A 13,787-nucleotide genomic window follows, 5' to 3' on the forward strand; every position below is an offset into this window, starting at 1 on the left:
GGTCTTTGCAACCTTTGCCTTCCAATTAAAAGTACACTTAATGACCACCTGGACAGCACCTTTCAATTTGAGATGATTAAATCTTTCAAGCATCCCATTGCCACAAGGATTATGTAAAGATTTGGTCCTATGCTTAATTCATGTATTTTCCAAATATTACATAGTTTGTGCAAAGAAAATAAAATACCATTATCACACAGCAGGCATACCTTATTCCATGTACACACTCTCCCAAAACCTCAACACTTAATCAATGTTGCTCTAGCTACAATCTGAATAACTGGGTAATTTGAGAAGTATTAGTCAAAGGAAAAACCTACCTTTGAGTAACGGCAACAGGTCCCTTGTCTTCTGCAATGCATACTCAAGGATTATTGAGATAAATATTTTCATACATGAGCAGTTTCAAGGCTTTCCAAGTTTATCAGCCATCAAACACTATGTACACTCTCTCACATAGGTGCTGGAAGTAGGGGTGTTGGAGGTGCTTTAGCACCCCCAAAATAACAATTCTAGAGTTCGGAAGGTGACTGAACAATAAAGATGGCTTTAATTTTGTTTTTATCTTTATGCATTTGTAGTGCAATTCAAAGACAGAGGTCAAAAGTCTGGCTTTGTCGTCTGAAAAATTGCTACTTATTCTTTTACTATGGAGACTGGTGTTTATTTTTTCTTTTTCTAGCTGTAAAGTTAGGGCATTTTGTAAGGTAAACCATCTTTGAAAATATTGCTGGGTTTCAGAGTGAAAGGAAAGGCTGTAGAATGTAATTTATTTTTAACACGCAGCATTTAAATACTTTCAAAAGACAAAGGAGACAGTGGAAACTTCTTAATTATAGCACCTAACCCAAATCACCCCCAGAATTGTAAAGCGCCCTGGGTAGTTTGTATGGGCGAAGTGTGTGCACACAGGTTAACATCCACTGTCACAGTGATAGTTCATCCAAGAACTCAGTAAATTAATAAATAAACGCAAAGGTGCACCACACAATTCCAGAAATATAGTGTCAATGATCCCAAACGTAGGTTTTCTTAGTTGTGATTTTCTTTATTCCAAAAAAAGGGTGTACAATCAAAACACGGGTATTCGCAGCCGATGCGTTTCGTCCTCAAGGGACTTCTTCAGGGCAAATTCTTTTGAGTATATATAGTCATTGTAATCGGTGGGAAATTTCTTTGTGGATGAGCGTTTCCAAATGATCTCTTAATTGGTAGTATTAGGAAGCCACAAAATCGTATGTGCATGCAAACAAGTAGTTAGAATGTGAATCGTCTTCAAGAATTTCGCAAGATTTCTATGAATAGTCCTCTTTGGTTATAATATAGATTAGTGTTCAGAGGAGGATGGGCAGAAAAATAATTGTTCCATCAGGGATGACTCTTGATAAAGTTTTAGATTCCCCGCATCCTCCTTCTTCGTACCGCACCACGCGAAGAACGGCTTCCTTCCCGGAATAGGGCGCAAAAGGCTTATATATATATATATATATATAAATACTTGTAAATGAACTGTACAAATACTTCAAAATATATCAGCGGGTAGGAAGCCAGACATTATTCTGTAGTTTTTTTAAACTCTGAAGTGTAATGAAAAAAAGATGGGAATTGGACTAAAACCATCAAGACACTTAGGCCCTCATTACGATTTTGGTCGGAGTTGCTTCCGACTGACACTGTTTTGTGGAAGGAACCACCCGAACATAGGTCGACAGATCCGACAGCGCAATTAGGCATGTGTAGTCGCAAACTTCCATTTTTCGATGGCTACTTGTGCAGCTGGATGAAACCGCACTCAGCACAAGCCCCCATCAAAAATGGAAGTTTTAAAACATCTCGGCACCATGTGGCCAAATGCAGAGGACCAGGGGGAAGGGGGCCCTGCTAACCCTCAAAGTCAGTTTCTGACAGGGGGAAGGGGGCCCTGCTAGCCCCCAAAGTCAGTTTCCGACAGCCGATCCATGTTGGAAAGGCTGGCATGGATTGGCATAAAAGTTCCTGCGCTGTTCTCTTTTGGCTTTATACCTATTATTCATTTCGACCATTCATTTTCTGTATTTCATCATAAGGCCCAAAAGTTCTTGCACAGTTCCTTTTTTTTTTGGCTTTATACCTGTGATTCATTTAGAGTCTTCATACACCGTTACAGTAGCCATGTAGTTTTATTATATCTCTAGAAGTAACATGACGGGTTCAGACTATTTAGACAAGACTGCGCAATCGTTGCTTTGCTGGTCCTGAATAGGAAGTAGAACATCAACAACTTTGCTCTAGGTCTATACCACAATTATCTGCATACATACATCTGTACATTTGGTCTTTATTGGTCTTTATTTGGTTTTATGTCACCCACTGCTGGTTTTACCTTGGTAAACCTACACTTACATCATGGCCGCCACGTAAACCAACCAGCTTTGGAATCAAACATGTGATTTGTCACATGACTGCCATCTGACTATTTCTAAACCATTTCCAAGCGTTGCGGTTGCATCAAATTATCCGTCTTCCTATACCATGCATGTTGCATCTACCAACATTCGACGTGGTTGACTCGAGGCGTATCGATTACCTCATTGTAGGAGCCTGAGTCAGAGACCTTAATTATCAGGATAGACACAATGGTAAGTCCTGGTTTATACTCATACATAGCCTTTATCGCACCGCATAGTATTCCATCTCATTGCCACGCTGAATTCCATTTTATGCATCGTGATTTTGTTTGTCATTTCTAGCTGTTGTAATTCAGTAGCTTTAACCCGTGTTTCTCTTCGACTTAATGGTATTTTTGCGTTAATTGTTCAGTTGTCACCTCACATTAGCTCTAATCTCCTTTACCTTAAAGAGTCCGTTTTTTCTATCTAAATGATGGTGCCTATCACAGTTTGAACTGCCTTTGGCTGTTAGCCTTTAAAAGTCTTTGGGCGCTACTGTTAAACGAGAAATATTGACATCTTATTGAGAAATGGATACCTGAATTTTTGGCAAATAACCTGGGGAGCGCACCCCTAGACGTAGTGTGGGACACATTAAAAGCTGGTATCAGGGGTGAAACGCTGCGCTTCTCAATAAGGAATAACAAAGCTGCCAAACAAAAGATAGCCGAATTACAGGGGAAACTGACAGAGGCCGAGGGGGATCTTGTAAGAGCTACTGAAGGGGGTATAAACATAGAAACGGCATCACAAAAGATTGCCATCGCAAAAAAATAGATTAACGGAGATATTTGCAGAAAAAGCAATTTGTAAAGCCACGATCCAAAAAGAAAAAGTATACGAACTAAGCGAGCAAATAGGGTACCACCTCGCCACTCGCATGAGACAAGAAAACATGGCTAACATAATTAAAGAGATTAAAGACTGTAACAACGTTCTCAAGCAAGACCCGTAGGAGATCAGATCAGAATTTCAAAAATATTACCAAGCTCTATATAAAGAAACCAATAAAGACCAAGAACTTATTGACATATATTTAGAGGCACAACGGGGTCTGCCACTGCACCATAGTACAACGCCTCAGCAACATCGGGATCCAAGAGAAGGCACTCGAGTGGATCATCTCCTTCCTCGCCGGAAGAACCCAGAGCGTCCGCCTCCCCCCGTTCAGATCCGAGGCCACGGAGGTCATCTGCGGCGTACCCCAAGGATCCTCACTCAGCCCCACGCTGTTCAACATCTACATGAGCTCCCTTGCGGCCATCGCACGCCAACACAACCTCAACATCATCTCCTACGCCGACGACACCCAGCTGATCCTCTCCCTCACCAACGACCCCACCACTGCCAGAACCAACCTACAACAAGGGATGAAAGACGTAGCTGAGTGGATGATGAACAGCCGCCTGAAACTGAACTCAGACAAGACGGAAGTCCTCATCCTGGGATCTTCGCCCTCCGCCTGGGACGACTCCTGGTGGCCCCCTGCCCTAGGCAACGCACCCAAACCGACAGACCACGCACGCAACCTGGGCTTCATTCTGGACTCCTCCCTCTCCATGACCAGACAAGTCAACGCCGTCTCCTCGTCATGCTTCAACATCCTCCGCATGCTACGTAAGATCTTCCGGTGGATCCCCACAGAAACCAAGAAGACGGTCACCCAGGCCCTCGTCACCAGCCGCCTGGACTATGGCAACGCCCTCTATGCCGGAACCACAGCCAAACTTCAGAAGAGACTCCAACGCATCCAGAATGCCTTTGCACGCCTCATCCTGGACATCCCCCGACACAGCCACATCTCCGAACACCTGAGAAACCTGCACTGGCTCCCCGTCAACAAGAGAATCACGTTCCGACTCCTCACCCACGCACACAAAGCTCTCCACAACCAAGGCCCAAGATACCTCAACAACCGCCGGACCTTCTACACTCCCACCCGCCAACTACGATCGACCATCCACGCCCTCGCCGCCGTCCCCCGCATCTGAAGAGTCACAACGGGAGGAAGATCCTTCTCCTACCTGGCTGCCAAGACGTGGAACTCCCTCCCCATCCACCTCCGCCTGACCCAAGCCCACCTCTCCTTCAGGAAGCAACTCAAGACCTGGCTGTTCGAGCGGTAGCGGACCCCCTTCCCCCAGCGCCTTGAGACCCTACGGGTGAGTAGCGCGCTATACACATGCTTTGATTGATTGATTGAGAGCAGGTAACGGCACCTCAATTGTCATACACCAACCAAGCTAATTTAGCGACCACACCGCAGTGGTTGGAAATTCTGCTGTCCATCAACAGGGAAGGCAGCTGGACTGGATGGAATACCCGCCGAATTCTATATCAGATTTTATAAGTCACTAAAGAATGTGCTAACTGACTTAATGACCGAAGTATTCCAAGGGGGGAACCACCAAAATCATGGGCACGGGCTAAAATTGTAGTGTTTCAAAAAAAAACAAAGATCCAACTAAACTGGGATCCTATCACCCAATCACCCTAATCAATTGTGACTCAAAAATTTACGCCAAATTGTTAGCCTGTCGACTTGCTCCGATTATTCACAAGATCATATCAGCCCGACAACATGGATTCATCCCCGGCAGATCCACGACGGATCACGTACAAAGGGTCATCACACTCTTTGACATAGAGGAAGTCGCAGGAGACCCTAATGCGCTTATACTCTTGGACGCAGAGAAGGCGTTCGATAGGGTCTCCTGGCAATATCTATGGACGGCCATGTCAAAGAGTGGGATCGGAGATCGATTCATTAACGCTGCACGTAGATTGTACCATAACCCAGAAGCAGTCGTTATGATAAATGGCGGACTGTCAAATAAGATAGATGTGACTATCCCCGTTATTGTTCGCGATATTTATCGATCCGTTCATCCGCAAACTGGAGACTAATCAGGATATATTGCCTATTAAGACATCAAATGGATTAACAAAGACTCTAGCATACGCGGATGATATCGCGATCGTTACCAGTGATCCTCATGTGGCCATCAAAATGATGGAAAAAGAGGCTTCCCTCTTTGGCGCAATCTCAGGATATAAACTAAATCAGGGTAAAACGCAGATAATTATCAATAAAAAAATTAATTACAGAAATGAAAGGATCTTCAGGAACGCTGTATATCTAGGCGTAAAAATCACATTGAATCTAGACGAATTAGTCAAGATCAATATAGACCCACTCTTGAAAGAAACAACACGAAATCTTAGCAAATTAGACAACCTCCATCTAACCCTAATAGGCAGATGCAATGTGATCAAAATGATTTATCTCCCGAAATTTTTGTATTTTTTCCGCACTATCTGCCTAAACTTTGATCAACACATATTCAAGGCAATAAACAACACATTTTTTTCTTTCTTTTTTTTTGGAAAACCTTTATTGTAGCATTCAATAAAAATACAAGCATGGGCCTACAACCGCAGGGGCCGGCCGCTAAACAAAATTAAGACCCACTATATCACGGTACGACACAGCTCATCAGCTGACAACCCTGAGGTCCGGCAGCAATCCAGGATAGAACTTGTATTAGAACGAACAACTAAGTCACAGGATGAGACAGAGGTTTTATTTTATATTATCTAAAGAAACGGATCAGGTGCCATACAATCAAACCGAAGAATACGGGGGACAGGTCAAGAGACATGATATGCACGTAGAAACAGCTATAATGGAACTTTGGCGCCAAAGCATATGGATCGGTGTAAACAACAATACAATATACATTCTATGTTAAGAGCCAGTTCTCAGGGCCTGCCCACCCGGGAATCAGGATAACATAAGAAGCATGAGCACTAAATACAAGTACACGATAAAAATCCGAATGATTCGCAATCTATACTGATCCTGTAAGGAAGAAAAAGGGAAGGAAGAAAAAGCCCATAGAAATAAAAAAAGGCAAAATAAACCCCCCCACCAACCCCTACCCTGCACCCCTGTGGATGGCTGCAGCCTAACCCCACTAGCAGCGGGCCTGTCGCCCCAAATAACTAAAACCCTAAAAGTAAGAAAAAGAATGGAGGAGGGCTTATCCGTATGGGCTCCCAGCCCCCTTAGTCCCCCCGCCAGAAACAGCCACCCCCCATCGCAAAAAGACCAATGTATGACAACCCTTATAGGAGAAATTTGGGGGCACCGTGATACACCGCCCAGCCTCGTAAATCAAACAGTTGCAGGTCGAACACCCGTAAAAGCCACTCCAAACCGTCTCAATCTAATTGATATTAACCTTGACCCTTCCGAACGAGCACACAAACCCCCCCTAGCAAGACCGAAAGGCACACAAAGGAGTCATAGAGGAGAAGGAAGTCATCAAGAATCAATCCGTGGCAACTCGTAGACAGTGAGTCCACAAGAACTTCAGACGCAGAAAAACTCTCTCTCCTAGGTGGACAGTCCCAATGTATCTTACCCCGGAGTCGTAAAGTCACCTAGAAAGGAGAAGACGAACACAAGATTAAAGAAAAGTCCACAACAAAAGTCTCCGGGAGGGGAACGCCTTTCGATACCCCCAAAGTCGATAGTGATGGAAGGTTCGGCGGTACAATCACGACCTCGGGAACACCGTCCTCCAGGGCACCATCCAATGGTTTCAATACTTGCTTCCTCACGGGGTCCTCTCACGGAGTCAAAATGGCCGCGGCTTGAATGGCTGCAGATTGCTGGTCCAACAGTAGCGTGGAAGGGTATACTCAGATGTGAGTCCCTAGCTCATTGCACCATCAGGATTCAAGCAAGCCGGGCCGAAGACGGCTGAAATGCCAGAAACCGGTCCCCGATAGCTTGTTTCCTTCCCAGTATAAGAATTGGCTTGGTAGTTTGGTCTGCCCTGTTCCCATGATGCACTGGGCCAGGGTCAGACTAATTTGCATATAGCCAAGTTCTGAGCTGGGATGGTGCAGTGAGCTAAAAAACGGTGATGGATCAAGCCCTGATCTTTGGACTGGGTAAGAGTGGTCTGCTTAATTCAGACACTCTGTTCATCACCACCCCCTTTTCTGAATCATTTTTGTCCACCATAAGCGTGGAAGGGTATACTCAGATGTGAGTCCCTATCTCATTGCACCATCAGGATTCAAGCAAGCCGGGCCGAAGACGGCTGAAATGCCAGAAACCGGTCCCCGGTAGCTTGTTTCCTTCCCAGTATAAAAATTGGCTTGGTAGTTTGGTCTGCCCTGTTCCCATGATGCACTGGGCCAGGGTCAGACTAATTTGCATATAGCCAAGTTATGAGCTGGGATGGTGCAGTGAGCTAAAAAACGGTGATGGATCAAGCCCTGATCTTTGGACTGGGTACGAGTGGTCTGCTTAATTCAGACACTCTGTTCATCACCACCCCCTTTTCTGAATCATTTTTGTCCACCATAAGCGTGGAAGGGTATACTCAGATGTGAGTCCCTAGCTCATTGCACCATCAGGATTCAAGCAAGCCAGGCCGAAGACGGCTGAAATGCCAGAAACCGGTCCCCGGTAGCTTGTTTCCTTCCCAGTATAAGAATTGGCTTGGTAGTTTGGTCTGCCCTGTTCCCATGATGCACTGGGCCAGGGTCAGACTAATTTGCATATAGCCAAGTTCTGAGCTGGGATGGTGCAGTGAGCTTAAAAATGGTGATGGATCAAGCCCTGATCTTTGGACTGGGTAAGAGTGGCCTGCTTAATTCAGACACTCTGTTCATCACCACCCCCTTTTCTGAATCATTTTTGTCCACCATAAGCGTGGAAGGGTATACTCAGATGTGAGTCCCTAGCTCATTGCACCATCAGGATTCAAGCAAGCCGGGCCGAAGACGGCTGAAATGCCAGAAACTGGTCCCCGGTAGCTTGTTTCCTTCCCAGTATAAGAATTGGCTTGGTAGTTTGGTCTGCCCTGTTCCCATGATGCACTGGGCCAGGGTCAGACTAATTTGCATATAGCCAAGTTCTGAGCTGGGGTGGTGCAGTGAGCTAAAAAAAAGGGTGATGGATCAAGCCCTGATCTTCGGACTGGGTAAGAGTGGTCTGCTTAATTCAGACACTCTGTTCATCACCACCCCCTTTTCTGAATCATTTTTGTACACCATAAGCGTGGAAGGGTATTCTCAGATGTGAGTCCCTAGCTCATTGCACCATCAGGATTCGAGCAAGCCGGGCCGAAGACGGCTGAAATGCCAGAAACCGGTCCCCGGTAGCTTGTTTCCTTCCCAGTATAAGAATTGGCTTGGTAGTTTGGTCTGCCCTGTTCCCATGATGCACTGGGCCAGGGTCAGACTAATTTGCATATAGCCAAGTTCTGAGCTGGGATGGTGCAGTGAGCTAAAAAACGGTGATGGATCAAGCCCTGATCTTTGGACTGGGTAAGAGTGGCCTGCTTAATTCAGACACTCTGTTCATCACCACCCCCTTTTCTGAATCATTTTTGTCCACCATAAGCGTGGAAGGGTATACTCAGATGTGAGTCCCTAGCTCATTGCACCATCATTATTCAAGCAAGCCGGGCCGAAGACGGCTGAAATGCCAGAAACCGGTCCCCGGTAGCTTGTTTCCTTCCCAGTATAAGAATTGGCTTGGTAGTTTGGTCTGCCCTGTTCCCATGATGCACTGGGCCAGGGTCAGACTAATTTGCATATAGCCAAGTTCTGAGCTGGGATGGTGCAGTGAGCTAAAAAACGGTGATGGATCAAGCCCTGATCTTTGGACTGGGTAAGAGTGGTCTGCTTAATTCAGAGACTCTGTTCATCACCACCCCCTTTTCTGAATCATTTTTGTCCACCATAAGCGTGGAAGGGTATACTCAGATGTGAGTCCCTAGCTCATTGCACCATCAGGATTCAAGCAAGCCGGGCCGAAGACGGCTGAAATGCCAGAAACCGGTCCCCGGTAGCTTGTTTCCTTTCTGGTGAAGAATTGGCTTGGTAGTTTGGTCTGCCCTGTTCCCATGATGCACTGGGCCAGGGTCAGACTAATTTGCATATAGCCAAGTTCTGAGCTGGGATGGTGCAGTGAGCTAAAAAACGGTGATGGATCAAGCCCTGATCTTTGGACTGGGTAAGAGTGGTCTGCTTAATTCAGACACTCTGTTCATCACCACCCCCTTTTCTGAATCATTTTGGTCCAACAGTGAGGCAGGGTCCGATTCCACAAGGAGCATCTCAGATAGGCGTGTATCCAATTTGTTCAATAAGACAACCACATGTGAATGAAACGCCCAAATCTCTGCCAATATTGACCTCAGTGATGGCTCAAGCACCGTTCGATCCATAGTCTCACGCCCGACACCAGTCACAATCACCTCCCCCGGTGAATCTGGCATCCCCGAGGGGGACAAACAGGATCACGAACGGGCAGATGCGGAGGGTGACCAGTCCTTGTCTGCGCCCGCGGTCAACCCGGTTAACGCCACAGGCCAGGGACCCCGACCCACCGAACTCCGGCGGGGACCAATACCGGGTCTGCGGGACAGGGACCCCCACCCACAGTCAATAGCAAGCGAAGTCACTACTCCATCAATGCTGAGCAATAGAAACGATTGCCGATGAAATTCGGGCATAAAAGAACCCTCCACTCCGATTGACCGGACCCTGCCTGGGTCTCCCGGCCGATGTTTTTGCACTGCAGCCCGGCTGTGAAAGTACTCGAGGCCCCGGCTTCCCCGCTGGAGTAGGCCACAATCTTCAACTCGAAGCAACTTCGTCAAAGCAGCCGATAAAAGTTTCCGGATTTCACCATCGGAGTGCGGAACAGTTCATTCACACAGAGGCTAGGCGTAAAATCAGGATAATGTACAGGATCTTGTGGCGGGATACGGAGGTCGGCGGAGCCGGGAGCCTTAGCAGCCATTTTGTTTGCCAGCGTAGCTCCTCCTCCACAACACATTTTCTCGATTTATATGGGGCCATACAAAATCACACAGAGGTTACCGATATATATCGCTCCCGCAAGAAAGAGATGGACTCGCTGTCCCTAACCCCAAGGTCTACTGGTGGGCCACACTCCTGAAATATATCAAGATCTTATTGACCCCAAATCTGAATCCTACGCAAGAAGGAGAAGTTCCGACCCCACAAGAACTCATCCTTGGTATAGAAACGGGTGAACATCTATGGCGACTTACCTTTGACTGTCACTACAAAAAGGTCCATTTCAAAACATTAGCCGGTGTATATATAACGCATGGAGAGATATACGCAAGCTTCTCGGGGTCGGTTGAAACTTTTATTGTACGAGCCTTCATCAGAACTATAATCTACCTGATATCTTCTTTGATAACTATATGAAAAGATGGGTGAATATGGGGATCACACGATGTGGATGTTTCTATACATCAACAGACTTCAAATCATTCGAAGAATTAAAGAATGAGTTCGGCTTAAAACTGAGATTTCTTTAAATTCCTTCTAATAAGAGATTTTTTAATAAAGAAAGGTGGTGGAAGCGCGGAGTTCCACAGGATTCAAATAACAGAAATCCTCAATAGAAACATCACCGCAAAAATAGGAGAAATATATCTCAACCTAGTCTCCTTGTTACCAGATGACATGTATAAACATATAAATAAATGGCAAAATAAGCTAGATATGAATGAGGAGTCAGTTCAGAAGGCATTCCAACTCTATCAATCACTCTTAATGTCACCCAAACTACAAGTCCAATACTATGAAACCTTCTTCCAATTATATCACACACCCTACAAGATAGCCAAATGGAGCACAAGCAAAGGTACCCAATGCCCTAGATGCTCGACACCAGCGCCCGATATAGTCCACTTATTTGCCACATGTGATAAAGACAGACCCCTTACATGCGAAATATCAGCATTCTTATCCGAAATCTTGAACACAAACATAGAAATCACAGTAGTCAAAATTATGCTAGGAAGGGACGGGGATATCAGGCCAAAAATAATGCAGGGGTTCATATGTCTCCCTGGCTGTCTATAGAATATGCTTAGCATCCAGTTGGTTAGATCTAAATCCCCCGACTTTTTCACAGTGGCGGGCAAGACTCTTAGCCACATACACTCTAGAGATTGCGATATATCGGAGGAAGGGAGTTCAAAGGAAAAAAAAGGGTCTAGAAATATGGGATCACCTAACACAGTGGATACGACATCAAGAACTATAAAACAGAATATTATACTTATTATATAAAGTTAATGCCATTATAATCTAATGTTTTTTTTTATGTCAATGACTCCCGAATATGTCTGAATTTGATGTTTCTCTGTTCTCTTGATTTGAGTTATTCATCATCATTCTTTTCTTTTTTCTCCTTCTTCATTTTCTTTCACTTTTTTTCTGTTCTTACTTTCTGTAAATCTGTGACAAGTAAACAGATGACCGTATCGGGGGGGGGTGGCTCATGGGTGGGAGGTACATGTTGCAAAAAATATTAAAATAAAGAAAAGTAAAAAAAAAAAAGTCTTTGTGCTGTTCTTTTGGAATCTCTTTGTGGAAGCCTGTTTAGGTCATTAGGCTACATATATACCAGGACTCAGATGTATGTTTTCTTGTTCCATGTAGGAAGGTTTCAAGAAACTGGCTACCGAATTTGCTTTAAAAAAATACCACAAAGACAGCCTTTGAGTGGACCCTGTCCACTTTAATCATAAACATACTACTATACATCAAATATGCCTACAGCATGGAAACATTACAATATCAGGCATCTTAATGTCATTCTTTCTTTTGTTTCACATAGAAGACCAGGGCATATTTCCCTTTCAAGTAGGACATTGCATATTCTTTAAGTGTACTGGCGGACAGTTTCCACAGTATATGGTAATGATGTTTTTAATGAACATCGCATGACGCAAGGGCACATATATAGGGATATTTTAACCATTTGTGTGGGTCTTCTCTTGGCACTTTTCGTATTTGTAGCATGCAATCACACCTCTGTGATTTTCACATTCAATTCTGCATGCTCCTTTACCACTGCACCATGGGGCTATTTATTTAAGTGATATGCTCTTCCTTTTGCTTTTCTCTGAGGTGATGGTCTACCAAATACAAAGCAATAATTATATGTGTAGATATTTCATGTACAATGTGATTTCAGGAAGGACAGCATACTTATGTTCTTTGTATTTACAGATATTGCCTGAATCTGCTGTGACTTTTCCTGACGAAGGCATTTTCATGCCGAAACGCTTGTAGGAAATTATCTGGAGCTACAGCCACTCAGTGAAACAGATATGAATTTAGGAACTAAAAGCCTGCATCTCAGGCTCACCGAGTAAAAGTGTTGAAATCAATATCATAATGGCAATGTTCAACTTCTGGCTATGTACATAATGTTTTGAATCACAACCATTTCAGGTGTTTATAGTGCCAGTGATGTATGCATTATGACTGCTTCGTATGAATGATGACATGGATGTGGTGTGCTTGTGGTCTGTTTTAAGATTGCATTTTTTGAATATATATTAAATATAACATTTTCAATAAAGAACTATTTTTGTATTTTTCAAATATTTTTTTTGCCTGTGTCTCTCCATATAATAGAAATGTTATAATTAAGTGTTGTTTTTATCCTGAGTTGCCCTAGGAATTTACACTGTGTATTATTTCCCTGCCTAGAGGAACTCCCTATTAGTAGAAGGGGGCTCTTTTCATTAACGCTTGGCTGTCCGAAACCAACATCATAATCCCGAGGGCGGAAACGCCATCCTTAAGAGATTATGAGGGCTTTCCAACAGGCTCCTTGAGTCAGATTCCCCAGCCAGTTTAAACTCTGACTGCCGTCATCATAATACAGCGGTCTTACTTTAAACCTACAGGTTTTTCGACTAACATCGTAATCAGGCCCTTAGTGATGTACAAATGATAAATATTTTCTGAAACCCAATTTTGAGACATTTCTCGTTTGTACACTGTGATTTTATCAGTGAAACTGCATGTTATTACGAATATTTTGGCCATTTCAATGGAAAATGTTTTTCGGTTAAAGTGATAGATTTGCGACAGTAAACTTCAGCACCGGCTACATACCACACCCTTACCACTCTCCTGCTGAATGTGCATGATGCATTGCTATACTTATTCTTGTGTGTGACACTTACATTTTTCACAATTCCTATGAATTCAATGATGTAACATTGATGGCAGCAACCCTACTCTGAAAATTGTTCCAGCACCACTGCCCCCTCACTACTTTTTCAAAACAGCGTCTGAACTAAGACACAAAGTGAAATTCTTCACCACCTGTTTTGTTATAACAATGTCTAGGTGTCCTTCATGGCCTTGTTTCACAATTCTTTCAATGGTTTAAGACTAGAGTGTCTTTAAAAAAAAAAGTGACAAAATAAAATATAAAGGCACAATTTGGGATTTGCAGTCATAAAGGTGTTAGTACATAAAGTGTGC

General features: G+C 44.1%; 1 long non-coding RNA gene across 1 annotated transcript in view; it reads left to right on the top strand.

The window, feature by feature from the left end:
- The window catches only part of LOC147749194 (uncharacterized), a 28,294-nt gene extending 15,399 nt beyond the window's left edge, over positions 1–12,895 (top strand). Inside the window, exon 2 of the long non-coding RNA XR_015299749.1 lies at positions 12,516–12,895. This is a non-coding gene — a long non-coding RNA (uncharacterized LOC147749194). The remainder of the gene's footprint in view (positions 1–12,515) is intronic.
- The last annotated feature ends 892 nt before the right edge of the window (positions 12,896–13,787 follow it).

The sequence above is a fragment of the Lissotriton vulgaris genome, chromosome 1_1 (assembly GCF_964263255.1).
Source record: "Lissotriton vulgaris chromosome 1_1, aLisVul1.2, whole genome shotgun sequence".
NCBI classification, from domain to species: Eukaryota; Metazoa; Chordata; class Amphibia; order Caudata; family Salamandridae; genus Lissotriton; species Lissotriton vulgaris.